This window comes from Lissotriton vulgaris, chromosome 8 (genome assembly GCF_964263255.1).
Source record: "Lissotriton vulgaris chromosome 8, aLisVul1.2, whole genome shotgun sequence".
NCBI classification, from domain to species: Eukaryota; Metazoa; Chordata; class Amphibia; order Caudata; family Salamandridae; genus Lissotriton; species Lissotriton vulgaris.
Genome location: NC_141696.1, coordinates 545808519 through 545824808, shown reverse-complemented (window position 1 = coordinate 545824808; position 16290 = coordinate 545808519). Strand labels below are relative to the sequence as shown.

The 16290-nt window shown below is 39.0% G+C and overlaps 10 non-coding genes across 10 annotated transcripts; all 10 read left to right on the top strand.

The window, feature by feature from the left end:
* Nucleotides 1-2234: 2234 nt before the first annotated feature.
* On the top strand, nt 2235-2307 carry TRNAV-CAC (transfer RNA valine (anticodon CAC)). Its single transcript has one exon. It is a non-coding gene; the product is annotated as a tRNA-Val (tRNA).
* Nucleotides 2308-4458: 2151 nt separating this feature from the next.
* TRNAP-UGG (transfer RNA proline (anticodon UGG)) lies at nt 4459-4530 on the top strand. The gene has a single exon. It is a non-coding gene; the product is annotated as a tRNA-Pro (tRNA).
* Nucleotides 4531-4830: 300 nt separating this feature from the next.
* TRNAV-CAC (transfer RNA valine (anticodon CAC)) lies at nt 4831-4903 on the top strand. Its single transcript has one exon. It is a non-coding gene; the product is annotated as a tRNA-Val (tRNA).
* A 2159-nt stretch (nt 4904-7062) lies between these two features.
* On the top strand, nt 7063-7134 carry TRNAP-UGG (transfer RNA proline (anticodon UGG)). The gene has a single exon. It is a non-coding gene; the product is annotated as a tRNA-Pro (tRNA).
* Nucleotides 7135-7434: 300 nt separating this feature from the next.
* Nucleotides 7435-7507, top strand: TRNAV-CAC (transfer RNA valine (anticodon CAC)). The gene has a single exon. It is a non-coding gene; the product is annotated as a tRNA-Val (tRNA).
* A 2158-nt stretch (nt 7508-9665) lies between these two features.
* Nucleotides 9666-9737, top strand: TRNAP-UGG (transfer RNA proline (anticodon UGG)). The gene has a single exon. It is a non-coding gene; the product is annotated as a tRNA-Pro (tRNA).
* A 2505-nt stretch (nt 9738-12242) lies between these two features.
* On the top strand, nt 12243-12314 carry TRNAP-UGG (transfer RNA proline (anticodon UGG)). Its single transcript has one exon. It is a non-coding gene; the product is annotated as a tRNA-Pro (tRNA).
* Nucleotides 12315-12614: 300 nt separating this feature from the next.
* On the top strand, nt 12615-12687 carry TRNAV-CAC (transfer RNA valine (anticodon CAC)). Its single transcript has one exon. It is a non-coding gene; the product is annotated as a tRNA-Val (tRNA).
* A 2163-nt stretch (nt 12688-14850) lies between these two features.
* TRNAP-UGG (transfer RNA proline (anticodon UGG)) lies at nt 14851-14922 on the top strand. Its single transcript has one exon. It is a non-coding gene; the product is annotated as a tRNA-Pro (tRNA).
* Nucleotides 14923-15222: 300 nt separating this feature from the next.
* Nucleotides 15223-15295, top strand: TRNAV-CAC (transfer RNA valine (anticodon CAC)). The gene has a single exon. It is a non-coding gene; the product is annotated as a tRNA-Val (tRNA).
* The last annotated feature ends 995 nt before the right edge of the window (nt 15296-16290 follow it).

The window sequence follows — 16290 nt, the reverse complement described above, 5'->3', positions numbered from 1 at the left end:
AATCTAAAGGAATGCATGGCATATCTATATGTATGTGTACGCAGGTATCCATATATAAAGATAGATAGATAGATAGATAGATAGATAGATAGATAGATAGATAGATAGATAGATAGATAGATAGATAGATAGATAGATAGATAGATAGATAGATAGATAGATAGATAGATAGATAGATAGATAGATAGATAGATAGATAGATAGATAGATAGATAGATAGATAGATAGATAGATAGATAGATAGATAGATAGATAGATGGATGGATGGATGGATGGATGGATGGATGGATGGATGGATAGATAGATAGATAGATAGATAGATAGATAGATAGATAGATAGATAGATAGATAGATAGATAGATAGATAGATAGATAGATAGATAGATAGATAGATAGATAGATAGATAGATAGATAGATAGATAGATAGATAGATAGATAGATAGATAGATAGATAGATAGATAGATAGATAGATAGATAGATAGATAGATAGATAGATAGATAGATGGATGGATGGATGGATGGATGGATGGATGGATGGATGGATGGATGGATGGATGGATAGATAGATAGATAGATAGATAGATAGATAGATAGATAGATAGATAGATAGATAGATAGATAGATAGATAGATAGATAGATAGATAGATAGATAGATAGATAGATAGATAGATAGATAGATAGATAGATAGATAGATAGATAGATAGATAGATAGATAGATAGATAGATAGATAGATAGATAGATATTGGGAGAGAGAGAGCGTTAATATAAACTGAGACTTTATTTTCCATCAAGCTGTCTTTCCTTTCCTTCAGGAGCAGAATGTTCTGATCATCAGCGCTCCAGAATCTAGTGCTTGGTTGGCAAGCATCACACATTGTGATGTGTTAGCTAAGAGTTCCATGTCGTTCAGACTCATATATTCCTCTGTAGTTGTACCTTGGTGATTCAACAAAATGTGGCATCATAAGCAGCATTCTACTGCCATAGACTGGGCAGAAAAAACATTTAGAATTTCACTGAAAAAGAAAAAAAGCATACTTAGGCAGAGCTTTCTGGACAGTAAGGACATTAGAGTAAGTGATGAATAAGCACTGTTTTTGTTAATTTACATAGGCAGAACAGAGACTGCTGGGAAAAGCCTGAAATTAAAGGCACAGAAAATGCCTGCTTCTGGATAGAACACTGAGAAGGGTTGAAAGTTTTTTCTCTGACCCTGGCCACTTATACAAGCAATCCTATGATAGTCAGAAGGACCCACCCTAAAAAGGAAGGGACAGCCATTTGGACCCTTTCCACCTTTTCTATATCTCGCCTGATCGAGCCTGATCGAGCGCTGATTGAGCGGATTAGCACATGTACTTCTCATTTTGGGAAGGTATTGCTTAGCTTGCTACCAGCAGCTCAGTTATGTTATGATGTTAGAGGCTTGCAAGGAATGCTTTAGTCCTGCATTAGGCAGTTTTTATTGCTACTTGCATTCAAGGGAAAGATAATTAGCCAGAATCTGTGACCCAGTTATTCAGCTTGGCATTCCGATTTGCACAAAGGGAATAAGCATTTGAGAAAAAATGCAACATGTGTTTCTTATGTTGTTATGAACAGCTTTTTATTCTTTCTCTTTAGGGTCTAGCCACTGCAGAAATAGATAAATAAGTGCTGACTTCCTGTAAGACGTGTCCAATGCTGGGACAAAATAAAAGGGGACACTTATAAATGATAGTGATATCATTTGAGAAAGGGTAAGTTGACACTGAATTTCATGTGTATTCACAGACCAAGCATGAAAAAGTCCCCAGCATGATCTTCATTGCGTGCTTAGAGCTGGTATTAGCTGTTCAGAGGTGCAGGCCTTTCGAAGGCTCGTTGGTCTAGGGGTATGTTTCTCGCTTTGGGTGCGAGAGGTCCCGGGTTCAAATCCCGGACGAGCCCTTTCATTGGTGCTTTTTTAAAGTAGTATTGAAGTATGCATTTCAAAGCCAATATCAATTTTCTCTTTGCAGTAGTGGATGAATATTTGCTAGAGTCTCATGCTTTTAACCTTGCCCTGCCTGAGCAAATAGGAAACATTTCTCTTTAAGCATTTTGCAAAAATGCTGAACTTGCATGGCATATACAAGCGTTCAGCTAGGGCTGTCTGGGAAGGTTGCATGAAAGAAATCTAAAACCAGAGGCCCTTGGAATAGCCTGTTTTGAGAAGTTTCATCACAGAAGAATCAACTGTAGACATCTGTTTCTGTAGTGTAGTGGTTATCACGTTCGCCTCACACGCGAAAGGTCCCCGGTTCGAAACCGGGCAGAAACAGTTGTTATATTGTCTTGGCTGCAATGTTGAGAGGTGCCATTTTGCCATGAAATTGTCCAGGCCCTGAAGATGGTTTCATGCAGACTCATTCCAAGAAAGTGAATTCTCTTAAAAACACTAAAGTAATTGGCATGTGGATGTATCTGTTGATTCACAGACCTCGCTTTCATAAGAGCCCTGCATTCTGTTCATTGCTCACCTAGAACATGCATTAACTTTGGGAATTGTTGGCACCAACAGGCATCTTAGTTTAGTGGAGTGTTTCTGGTGTTTAAGTGCAGAAGCCCTGGGCTCAATTCCTCGGTGACCCTTCTCAAGGTGATGATACAAATGCATCGTCACCTTTACGTTTAATGTCAGAATTGTTTATTTCTATTTGGTGGTGTATGAATGCTTGCAATAGTATGTTGATTTTTTCTAGCCTTGAATGAATAAAAGCAAATCACTCCTCTTTATGTATTTTTCTAATACATTGATATTTGCATCTCCTTTCCTAGCCTGCATTTTTCACTATCTTACAGGCTGTATATAATAAGTATCAATTCAGGGGCCCTTCTATTACTCAATTCACAACTATTCTATCCTGGCATTGATAAGCAATCTACATCTGCTTCTGTTGTGTATTGGTTATCATGTTTACCTGACGTGTGAAAGCCCCATGTTTGACAGTGCGCGTTAATAAAGAGACCAATGATTTGTATTAAAAGTTGGCATGTGTTTTTGTTACCTTGCACCGGCCAAAAAGTGCCGGAAATGACTTCATTTGCAGTCACTTGAAAAGTAGGGATTCTCAAATAAATGGTAAGAGGTTGGAACAAATCTAAAGGAATGCATGGCATATCTATATGTATGTGTACGCAGGTATCCATATATAAAGATAGATAGATAGATAGATAGATAGATAGATAGATAGATAGATAGATAGATAGATAGATAGATAGATAGATAGATAGATAGATAGATAGATAGATAGATAGATAGATAGATAGATAGATAGATAGATAGATAGATAGATAGATAGATAGATAGATAGATATTGGGAGAGAGAGAGCGTTAATATAAACTGAGACTTTATTTTCCATCAAGCTGTCTTTCCTTTCCTTCAGGAGCAGAATGTTCTGATCATCAGCGCTCCAGAATCTAGTGCTTGGTTGGCAAGCATCACACATTGTGATGTGTTAGCTAAGAGTTCCATGTCGTTCAGACTCATATATTCCTCTGTAGTTGTACCTTGGTGATTCAACAAAATGTGGCATCATAAGCAGCATTCTACTGCCATAGACTGGGCAGAAAAAACATTTAGAATTTCACTGAAAAAGAAAAAAAGCATACTTAGGCAGAGCTTTCTGGACAGTAAGGACATTAGAGTAAGTGATGAATAAGCACTGCTTTTGTTAATTTACATAGGCAGAACAGAGACTGCTGGGAAAAGCCTGAAATTAAAGGCACAGAAAATGCCTGCTTCTGGATAGAACACTGAGAAGGGTTGAAAGTTTTTTCTCTGACCCTGGCCACTTATACAAGCAATCCTATGATAGTCAGAAGGACCCACCCTAAAAAGGAAGGGACAGCCATTTGGACCCTTTCCACCTTTTCTATATCTCGCCTGATGGAGCCTGATCGAGCGCTGATTGAGCGGATTAGCACATGTACTTCTCATTTTGGGAAGGTATTGCTTAGCTTGCTACCAGCAGCTCAGTTATGTTATGATGTTAGAGGCTTGCAAGGAATGCTTTAGTCCTGCATTAGGCAGTTTTTATTGCTACTTGCATTCAAGGGAAAGATAATTAGCCAGAATCTGTGACCCAGTTATTCAGCTTGGCATTCCGATTTGCACAAAGGGAATAAGCATTTGAGAAAAAATGCAACATGTGTTTCTTATGTTGTTATGAACAGCTTTTTATTCTTTCTCTTTAGGGTCTAGCCACTGCAGAAATAGATAAATAAGTGCTGACTTCCTGTAAGACGTGTCCAATGCTGGGACAAAATAAAAGGGGACACTTATAAATGATAGTGATATCATTTGAGAAAGGGTAAGTTGACACTGAATTTCATGTGTATTCACAGACCAAGCATGAAAAAGTCCCCAGCATGATCTTCATTGCGTGCTTAGAGCTGGTATTAGCTTTTGAGAGGTGCAGGTCTTTCGAAGGCTCGTTGGTCTAGGGGTATGATTCTCGCTTTGGGTGCGAGAGGTCCCGGGTTCAAATCCCGGACGAGCCCTTTCATTGGTGCTTTTTTAAAGTAGTATTGAAGTATGCATTTCAAAGCCAATATCAATTTTCTCTTTGCAGTAGTGGATGAATATTTGCTAGAGTCTCATGCTTTTAACCTTGCCCTGCCTGAGCAAATAGGAAACATTTCTCTTTAAGCATTTTGCAAAAATGCTGAACTTGCATGGCATATACAAGCGTTCAGCTAGGGCTGTCTGGGAAGGTTGCATGAAAGAAATCTAAAACCAGAGGCCCTTGGAATAGCCTGTTTTGAGAAGTTTCATCACAGAAGAATCAACTGTAGACATCTGTTTCTGTAGTGTAGTGGTTATCACGTTCGCCTCACACGCGAAAGGTCCCCGGTTCGAAACCGGGCAGAAACAGTTGTTATATTGTCTTGGCTGCAATGTTGAGAGGTGCCGTTTTGCCATGAAATTGTCCAGGCCCTGAAGATGGTTTCATGCAGACTCATTCCAAGAAAGTGAATTCTCTTAAAAACACTAAAGTAATTGGCATGTGGATGTATCTGTTGATTCACAGACCTCGCTTTCATAAGAGCCCTGCATTCTGTTCATTGCTCACCTAGAACATGCATTAACTTTGGGAATTGTTGGCACCAACAGGCATCTTAGTTTAGTGGAGTGTTTCTGGTGTTTAAGTGCAGAAGCCCTGGGCTCAATTCCTCGTTGACCCTTCTCAAGGTGATGATACAAATGCATCGTCACCTTTACGTTTAATGTCAGAATTGTTTATTTCTATTTGGTGGTGTATGAATGCTTGCAATAGTATGTTGATTTTTTCTAGCCTTGAATGAATAAAAGCAAATCACTCCTCTTTATGTATTTTTCTAATACATTGATATTTGCATCTCCTTTCCTAGCCTGCATTTTTCACTATCTTACAGGCTGTATATAATAAGTATCAATTCAGGGGCCCTTCTATTACTCAATTCACAACTATTCTATCCTGGCATTGATAAGCAATCTACATCTGCTTCTGTTGTGTATTGGTTATCATGTTTACCTGACGTGTGAAAGCCCCATGTTTGACAGTGCGCGTTAATAAAGAGACCAATGATTTGTATTAAAAGTTGGCATGTGTTTTTGTTACCTTGCACCGGCCAAAAAGTGCCGGAAATGACTTCATTTGCAGTCACTTGAAAAGTAGGGATTCTCAAATAAATGGTAAGAGGTTGGAACAAATCTAAAGGAATGCATGGCATATCTATATGTATGTGTACGCAGGTATCCATATATAAAGATAGATAGATAGATAGATAGATAGAAAGATAGATAGATAGATAGATAGATAGATAGATAGATAGATAGATAGATAGATAGATAGATAGATAGATAGATAGATAGATAGATAGATAGATAGATAGATAGATAGATAGATAGATAGATAGATAGATAGATAGATAGATATTCGGAGAGAGAGAGCGTTAATATAAACTGAGACTTTATTTTCCATCAAGCTGTCTTTCCTTTCCTTCAGGAGCAGAATGTTCTGATCATCAGCGCTCCAGAATCTAGTGCTTGGTTGGCAAGCATCACACATTGTGATGTGTTAGCTAAGAGTTCCATGTCGTTCAGACTCATATATTCCTCTGTAGTTGTACCTTGGTGATTCAACAAAATGTGGCATCATAAGCAGCATTCTACTGCCATAGACTGGGCAGAAAAAACATTTAGAATTTCACAGAAAAAGAAAAAAAGCATACTTAGGCAGAGCTTTCTGGACAGTAAGGACATTAGAGTAAGTGATGAATAAGCACTGCTTTTGTTAATTTACATAGGCAGAACAGAGACTGCTGGGAAAAGCCTGAAATTAAAGGCACAGAAAATGCCTGCTTCTGGATAGAACACTGAGAAGGGTTGAAAGTTTTTTCTCTGACCCTGGCCACTTATACAAGCAATCCTATGATAGTCAGAAGGACCCACCCTAAAAAGGAAGGGACAGCCATTTGGACCCTTTCCACCTTTTCTATATCTCGCCTGATGGAGCCTGATCGAGCGCTGATTGAGCGGATTAGCACATGTACTTCTCATTTTGGGAAGGTATTGCTTAGCTTGCTACCAGCAGCTCAGTTATGTTATGATGTTAGAGGCTTGCAAGGAATGCTTTAGTCCTGCATTAGGCAGTTTTTATTGCTACTTGCATTCAAGGGAAAGATAATTAGCCAGAATCTGTGACCCAGTTATTCAGCTTGGCATTCCGATTTGCACAAAGGGAATAAGCATTTGAGAAAAAATGCAACATGTGTTTCTTATGTTGTTATGAACAGCTTTTTATTCTTTCTCTTTAGGGTCTAGCCACTGCAGAAATAGATAAATAAGTGCTGACTTCCTGTAAGACGTGTCCAATGCTGGGACAAAATAAAAGGGGACACTTATTAATGATAGTGATATCATTTGAGAAAGGGTAAGTTGACACTGAATTTCATGTGTATTCACAGACCAAGCATGAAAAAGTCCCCAGCATGATCTTCATTGCGTGCTTAGAGCTGGTATTAGCTTTTGAGAGGTGCAGGTCTTTCGAAGGCTCGTTGGTCTAGGGGTATGATTCTCGCTTTGGGTGCGAGAGGTCCCGGGTTCAAATCCCGGACGAGCCCTTTCATTGGTGCTTTTTTAAAGTAGTATTGAAGTATGCATTTCAAAGCCAATATCAATTTTCTCTTTGCAGTAGTGGATGAATATTTGCTAGAGTCTCATGCTTTTAACCTTGCCCTGCCTGAGCAAATAGGAAACATTTCTCTTTAAGCATTTTGCAAAAATGCTGAACTTGCATGGCATATACAAGCGTTCAGCTAGGGCTGTCTGGGAAGGTTGCATGAAAGAAATCTAAAACCAGAGGCCCTTGGAATAGCCTGTTTTGAGAAGTTTCATCACAGAAGAATCAACTGTAGACATCTGTTTCTGTAGTGTAGTGGTTATCACGTTCGCCTCACACGCGAAAGGTCCCCGGTTCGAAACCGGGCAGAAACAGTTGTTATATTGTCTTGGCTGCAATGTTGAGAGGTGCCGTTTTGCCATGAAATTGTCCAGGCCCTGAAGATGGTTTCATGCAGACTCATTCCAAGAAAGTGAATTCTCTTAAAAACACTAAAGTAATTGGCATGTGGATGTATCTGTTGATTCACAGACCTCGCTTTCATAAGAGCCCTGCATTCTGTTCATTGCTCACCTAGAACATGCATTAACTTTGGGAATTGTTGGCACCAACAGGCATCTTAGTTTAGTGGAGTGTTTCTGGTGTTTAAGTGCAGAAGCCCTGGGCTCAATTCCTCGTTGACCCTTCTCAAGGTGATGATACAAATGCATCGTCACCTTTACGTTTAATGTCAGAATTGTTTATTTCTATTTGGTGGTGTATGAATGCTTGCAATAGTATGTTGATTTTTTCTAGCCTTGAATGAATAAAAGCAAATCACTCCTCTTTATGTATTTTTCTAATACATTGATATTTGCATCTCCTTTCCTAGCCTGCATTTTTCACTATCTTACAGGCTGTATATAATAAGTATCAATTCAGGGGCCCTTCTATTACTCAATTCACAACTATTCTATCCTGGCATTGATAAGCAATCTACATCTGCTTCTGTTGTGTATTGGTTATCATGTTTACCTGACGTGTGAAAGCCCCATGTTTGACAGTGCGCGTTAATAAAGAGACCAATGATTTGTATTAAAAGTTGGCATGTGTTTTTGTTACCTTGCACCGGCCAAAAAGTGCCGGAAATGACTTCATTTGCAGTCACTTGAAAAGTAGGGATTCTCAAATAAATGGTAAGAGGTTGGAACAAATCTAAAGGAATGCATGGCATATCTATATGTATGTGTACGCAGGTATCCATATATAAAGATAGATAGATAGATAGATAGATAGATAGATAGATAGATAGATAGATAGATAGATAGATAGATAGATAGATAGATAGATAGATAGATAGATAGATAGATAGATAGATAGATAGATAGATAGATAGATAGATAGATAGATAGATAGATAGATAGATAGATAGATAGATATTCGGAGAGAGAGAGCGTTAATATAAACTGAGACTTTATTTTCCATCAAGCTGTCTTTCCTTTCCTTCAGGAGCAGAATGTTCTGATCATCAGCGCTCCAGAATCTAGTGCTTGGTTGGCAAGCATCACACATTGTGATGTGTTAGCTAAGAGTTCCATGTCGTTCAGACTCATATATTCCTCTGTAGTTGTACCTTGGTGATTCAACAAAATGTGGCATCATAAGCAGCATTCTACTGCCATAGACTGGGCAGAAAAAACATTTAGAATTTCACAGAAAAAGAAAAAAAGCATACTTAGGCAGAGCTTTCTGGACAGTAAGGACATTAGAGTAAGTGATGAATAAGCACTGCTTTTGTTATTTACATAGGCAGAACAGAGACTGCTGGGAAAAGCCTGAAATTAAAGGCACAGAAAATGCCTGCTTCTGGATAGAACACTGAGAAGGGTTGAAAGTTTTTTCTCTGACCCTGGCCACTCGTACAAGCAATCCTATGATAGTCAGAAGGACCCACCCTAAAAAGGAAGGGACAGCCATTTGGACCCTTTCCACCTTTTCTATATCTCGCCTGATCTCGCCTGATCGAGCGCTGATTGAGCGGATTAGCACATGTACTTCTCATTTTGGGAAGGTATTGCTTAGCTTGCTACCAGCAGCTCAGTTATGTTATGATGTTAGAGGCTTGCAAGGAATGCTTTAGTCCTGCATTAGGCAGTTTTTATTGCTACTTGCATTCAAGGGAAAGATAAATAGCCAGAATCTGTGGCCCAGTTATTCAGCTTGGCATTCCGATTTGCACAAAGGGAATAAGCATTTTAGAAAAAATGCAACATGTGTTTCTTATGTTGTTATGAACAGCTTTTTATTCTTTCTCTTTAGGGTCTAGCCACTGCAGAAATAGATAAATAAGTGCTGACTTGCTGTAAGACGTGTCCAATGCTGGGACAAAATAAAAGGGGACACTTATAAATGATAGTGATATCATTTGAGAAAGGGTAAGTTGACACTGAATTTCATGTGTATTCACAGACCAAGCATGAAAAAGTCCCCAGCATGATCTTCATTGCGTGCTTAGAGCTGGTATTAGCTTTTCAGAGGTGCGGGCCTTTCGAAGGCTCGTTGGTCTAGGGGTATGATTCTCGCTTTGGGTGCGAGAGGTCCCGGGTTCAAATCCCGGATGAGCCCTTTCATTGGTGCTTTTTTAAAGTAGTATTGAAGTATGCATTTCAAAGCCAATATCAATTTTCTCTTTGCAGTAGTGGATGAATATTTGCTAGAGTCTCATGCTTTTAACCTTGCCCTGCCTGAGCAAATAGGAAACATTTCTCTTTAAGCATTTTGCAAAAATGCTGAACTTGCATGGCATATACAAGCGTTCAGCTAGGGCTGTCTGGGAAGGTTGCATGAAAGAAATCTAAAACCAGAGGCCCTTGGAATAGCCTGTTTTGAGAAGTTTCATCACAGAAGAATCAGCTGTAGACATCTGTTTCTGTAGTGTAGTGGTTATCACGTTCGCCTCACACGCGAAAGGTCCCCGGTATGAAACCGGGCAGAAACAGTTGTTATATTGTCTTGGCTGCAATGTTGAGAGGTGCCGTTTTGCCATGAAATTGTCCAGGCCCTGAAGATGGTTTCATGCAGACTCATTCCAAGAAAGTGAATTCTCTTAAAAACACTAAAGTAATTGGCATGTGGATGTATCTGTTGATTCACAGACCTCGCTTTCATAAGAGCCCTGCATTCTGTTCATTGCTCACCTAGAACATGCATTAACTTTGGGAATTGTTGGCACCAACAGGCATCTTAGTTTAGTGGAGTGTTTCTGGTGTTTAAGTGCAGAAGCCCTGGGCTCAATTCCTCGGTGACCCTTCTCAAGGTGATGATACAAATGCATCGTCACCTTTACGTTTAATGTCAGAATTGTTTATTTCTATTTGGTGGTGTATGAATGCTTGCAATAGTATGTTGATTTTTTCTAGCCTTGAATGAATAAAAGCAAACCACTCCTCTTTATGTATTTTTCTAATACATTGATATTTGCATCTCCTTTCCTAGCCTGCATTTTTCACTATCTTACAGGCTGTATATAATAAGTATCAATTCAGGGGCCCTTCTATTACTCAATTCACAACTATTCTATCCTGGCATTGATAAGCAATCTACATCTGCTTCTGTTGTGTATTGGTTATCATGTTTACCTGACGTGTGAAAGCCCCATGTTTGACAGTGCGCGTTAATAAAGAGACCAATGATTTGTATTAAAAGTTGGCATGTGTTTTTGTTACCTTGCACCGGCCAAAAAGTGCCGGAAATGACTTCATTTGCAGTCACTTGAAAAGTAGGGATTCTCAAATAAATGGTAAGAGGTTGGAACAAATCTAAAGGAATGCATGGCATATCTATATGTATGTGTACGCAGGTATCCATATATAAAGATAGATAGATAGATAGATAGATAGATAGATAGATAGATAGATAGATAGATAGATAGATAGATAGATAGATAGATAGATAGATAGATAGATAGATAGATAGATAGATAGATAGATAGATAGATAGATAGATAGATAGATAGATAGATAGATATTGGGAGAGAGAGAGCGTTAATATAAACTGAGACTTTATTTTCCATCAAGCTGTCTTTCCTTTCCTTCAGGAGCAGAATGTTCTGATCATCAGCGCTCCAGAATCTAGTGCTTGGTTGGCAAGCATCACACATTGTGATGTGTTAGCTAAGAGTTCCATGTCGTTCAGACTCATATATTCCTCTGTAGTTGTACCTTGGTGATTCAACAAAATGTGGCATCATAAGCAGCATTCTACTGCCATAGACTGGGCAGAAAAAACATTTAGAATTTCACTGAAAAAGAAAAAAAGCATACTTAGGCAGAGCTTTCTGGACAGTAAGGACATTAGAGTAAGTGATGAATAAGCACTGCTTTTGTTAATTTACATAGGCAGAACAGAGACTGCTGGGAAAAGCCTGAAATTAAAGGCACAGAAAATGCCTGCTTCTGGATAGAACACTGAGAAGGGTTGAAAGTTTTTTCTCTGACCCTGGCCACTCGTACAAGCAATCCTATGATAGTCAGAAGGACCCACCCTAAAAAGGAAGGGACAGCCATTTGGACCCTTTCCACCTTTTCTATATCTCGCCTGATCGAGCCTGATTGAGCGGATTAGCACATGTACTTCTCATTTTGGGAAGGTATTGCTTAGCTTGCTACCAGCAGCTCAGTTATGTTATGATGTTAGAGGCTTGCAAGGAATGCTTTAGTCCTGCATTAGGCAGTTTTTATTGCTACTTGCATTCAAGGGAAAGATAATTAGCCAGAATCTGTGACCCAGTTATTCAGCTTGGCATTCCGATTTGCACAAAGGGAATAAGCATTTGAGAAAAAATGCAACATGTGTTTCTTATGTTGTTATGAACAGCTTTTTATTCTTTCTCTTTAGGGTCTAGCCACTGCAGAAATAGATAAATAAGTGCTGACTTCCTGTAAGACGTGTCCAATGCTGGGACAAAATAAAAGGGGACACTTATAAATGATAGTGATATCATTTGAGAAAGGGTAAGTTGACACTGAATTTCATGTGTATTCACAGACCAAGCATGAAAAAGTCCCCAGCATGATCTTCATTGCGTGCTTAGAGCTGGTATTAGCTTTTCAGAGGTGCAGGCCTTTCGAAGGCTCGTTGGTCTAGGGGTATGATTCTCGCTTTGGGTGCGAGAGGTCCCGGGTTCAAATCCCGGACGAGCCCTTTCATTGGTGCTTTTTTAAAGTAGTATTGAAGTATGCATTTCAAAGCCAATATCAATTTTCTCTTTGCAGTAGTGGATGAATATTTGCTAGAGTCTCATGCTTTTAACCTTGCCCTGCCTGAGCAAATAGGAAACATTTCTCTTTAAGAATTTTGCAAAAATGCTGAACTTGCATGGCATATACAAGCGTTCAGCTAGGGCTGTCTGGGAAGGTTGCATGAAAGAAATCTAAAACCAGAGGCCCTTGGAATAGCCTGTTTTGAGAAGTTTCATCACAGAAGAATCAACTGTAGACATCTGTTTCTGTAGTGTAGTGGTTATCACGTTCGCCTCACACGCGAAAGGTCCCCGGTTCGAAACCAGGCAGAAACAGTTGTTATATTGTCTTGGCTGCAATGTTGAGAGGTGCCATTTTGCCATGAAATTGTCCAGGCCCTGAAGATGGTTTCATGCAGACTCATTCCAAGAAAGTGAATTCTCTTAAAAACACTAAAGTAATTGGCATGTGGATGTATCTGTTGATTCACAGACCTCGCTTTCATAAGAGCCCTGCATTCTGTTCATTGCTCACCTAGAACATGCATTAACTTTGGGAATTGTTGGCACCAACAGGCATCTTAGTTTAGTGGAGTGTTTCTGGTGTTTAAGTGCAGAAGCCCTGGGCTCAATTCCTCGGTGACCCTTCTCAAGGTGATGATACAAATGCATCGTCACCTTTACGTTTAATGTCAGAATTGTTTATTTCTATTTGGTGGTGTATGAATGCTTGCAATAGTATGTTGATTTTTTCTAGCCTTGAATGAATAAAAGCAAATCACTCCTCTTTATGTATTTTTCTAATACATTGATATTTGCATCTCCTTTCCTAGCCTGCATTTTTCACTATCTTACAGGCTGTATATAATAAGTATCAATTCAGGGGCCCTTCTATTACTCAATTCACAACTATTCTATCCTGGCATTGATAAGCAATCTACATCTGCTTCTGTTGTGTATTGGTTATCATGTTTACCTGACGTGTGAAAGCCCCATGTTTGACAGTGCGCGTTAATAAAGAGACCAATGATTTGTATTAAAAGTTGGCATGTGTTTTTGTTACCTTGCACCGGCCAAAAAGTGCCGGAAATGACTTCATTTGCAGTCACTTGAAAAGTAGGGATTCTCAAATAAATGGTAAGAGGTTGGAACAAATCTAAAGGAATGCATGGCATATCTATATGTATGTGTACGCAGGTATCCATATATAAAGATAGATAGATAGATAGATAGATAGATAGATAGATAGATAGATAGATAGATAGATAGATAGATAGATAGATAGATAGATAGATAGATAGATAGATAGATAGATAGATAGATAGATAGATAGATAGATAGATAGATAGATAGATAGATAGATAGATAGATAGATAGATAGATATTGGGAGAGAGAGAGCGTTAATATAAACTGAGACTTTATTTTCCATCAAGCTGTCTTTCCTTTCCTTCAGGAGCAGAATGTTCTGATCATCAGCGCTCCAGAATCTAGTGCTTGGTTGGCAAGCATCACACATTGTGATGTGTTAGCTAAGAGTTCCATGTCGTTCAGACTCATATATTCCTCTGTAGTTGTACCTTGGTGATTCAACAAAATGTGGCATCATAAGCAGCATTCTACTGCCATAGACTGGGCAGAAAAAACATTTAGAATTTCACTGAAAAAGAAAAAAAGCATACTTAGGCAGAGCTTTCTGGACAGTAAGGACATTAGAGTAAGTGATGAATAAGCACTGCTTTTGTTAATTTACATAGGCAGAACAGAGACTGCTGGGAAAAGCCTGAAATTAAAGGCACAGAAAATGCCTGCTTCTGGATAGAACACTGAGAAGGGTTGAAAGTTTTTTCTCTGACCCTGGCCACTTATACAAGCAATCCTATGATAGTCAGAAGGACCCACCCTAAAAAGGAAGGGACAGCCATTTGGACCCTTTCCACCTTTTCTATATCTCGCCTGATGGAGCCTGATCGAGCGCTGATTGAGCGGATTAGCACATGTACTTCTCATTTTGGGAAGGTATTGCTTAGCTTGCTACCAGCAGCTCAGTTATGTTATGATGTTAGAGGCTTGCAAGGAATGCTTTAGTCCTGCATTAGGCAGTTTTTATTGCTACTTGCATTCAAGGGAAAGATAATTAGCCAGAATCTGTGACCCAGTTATTCAGCTTGGCATTCCGATTTGCACAAAGGGAATAAGCATTTGAGAAAAAATGCAACATGTGTTTCTTATGTTGTTATGAACAGCTTTTTATTCTTTCTCTTTAGGGTCTAGCCACTGCAGAAATAGATAAATAAGTGCTGACTTCCTGTAAGACGTGTCCAATGCTGGGACAAAATAAAAGGGGACACTTATAAATGATAGTGATATCATTTGAGAAAGGGTAAGTTGACACTGAATTTCATGTGTATTCACAGACCAAGCATGAAAAAGTCCCCAGCATGATCTTCATTGCGTGCTTAGAGCTGGTATTAGCTTTTGAGAGGTGCAGGTCTTTCGAAGGCTCGTTGGTCTAGGGGTATGATTCTCGCTTTGGGTGCGAGAGGTCCCGGGTTCAAATCCCGGACGAGCCCTTTCATTGGTGCTTTTTTAAAGTAGTATTGAAGTATGCATTTCAAAGCCAATATCAATTTTCTCTTTGCAGTAGTGGATGAATATTTGCTAGAGTCTCATGCTTTTAACCTTGCCCTGCCTGAGCAAATAGGAAACATTTCTCTTTAAGCATTTTGCAAAAATGCTGAACTTGCATGGCATATACAAGCGTTCAGCTAGGGCTGTCTGGGAAGGTTGCATGAAAGAAATCTAAAACCAGAGGCCCTTGGAATAGCCTGTTTTGAGAAGTTTCATCACAGAAGAATCAACTGTAGACATCTGTTTCTGTAGTGTAGTGGTTATCACGTTCGCCTCACACGCGAAAGGTCCCCGGTTCGAAACCGGGCAGAAACAGTTGTTATATTGTCTTGGCTGCAATGTTGAGAGGTGCCGTTTTGCCATGAAATTGTCCAGGCCCTGAAGATGGTTTCATGCAGACTCATTCCAAGAAAGTGAATTCTCTTAAAAACACTAAAGTAATTGGCATGTGGATGTATCTGTTGATTCACAGACCTCGCTTTCATAAGAGCCCTGCATTCTGTTCATTGCTCACCTAGAACATGCATTAACTTTGGGAATTGTTGGCACCAACAGGCATCTTAGTTTAGTGGAGTGTTTCTGGTGTTTAAGTGCAGAAGCCCTGGGCTCAATTCCTCGTTGACCCTTCTCAAGGTGATGATACAAATGCATCGTCACCTTTACGTTTAATGTCAGAATTGTTTATTTCTATTTGGTGGTGTATGAATGCTTGCAATAGTATGTTGATTTTTTCTAGCCTTGAATGAATAAAAGCAAATCACTCCTCTTTATGTATTTTTCTAATACATTGATATTTGCATCTCCTTTCCTAGCCTGCATTTTTCACTATCTTACAGGCTGTATATAATAAGTATCAATTCAGGGGCCCTTCTATTACTCAATTCACAACTATTCTATCCTGGCATTGATAAGCAATCTACATCTGCTTCTGTTGTGTATTGGTTATCATGTTTACCTGACGTGTGAAAGCCCCATGTTTGACAGTGCGCGTTAATAAAGAGACCAATGATTTGTATTAAAAGTTGGCATGTGTTTTTGTTACCTTGCACCGGCCAAAAAGTGCCGGAAATGACTTCATTTGCAGTCACTTGAAAAGTAGGGATTCTCAAATAAATGGTAAGAGGTTGGAACAAATCTAAAGGAATGCATGGCATATCTATATGTATGTGTACGCAGGTATCCATATATAAAGATAGATAGATAGATAGATAGATAGAAAGATAGATAGATAGATAGATAGATAGATAGATAGATAGATAGATAGATAGATAGATAGATAGATAGATAGATAGATAGATAGATAGATAGAT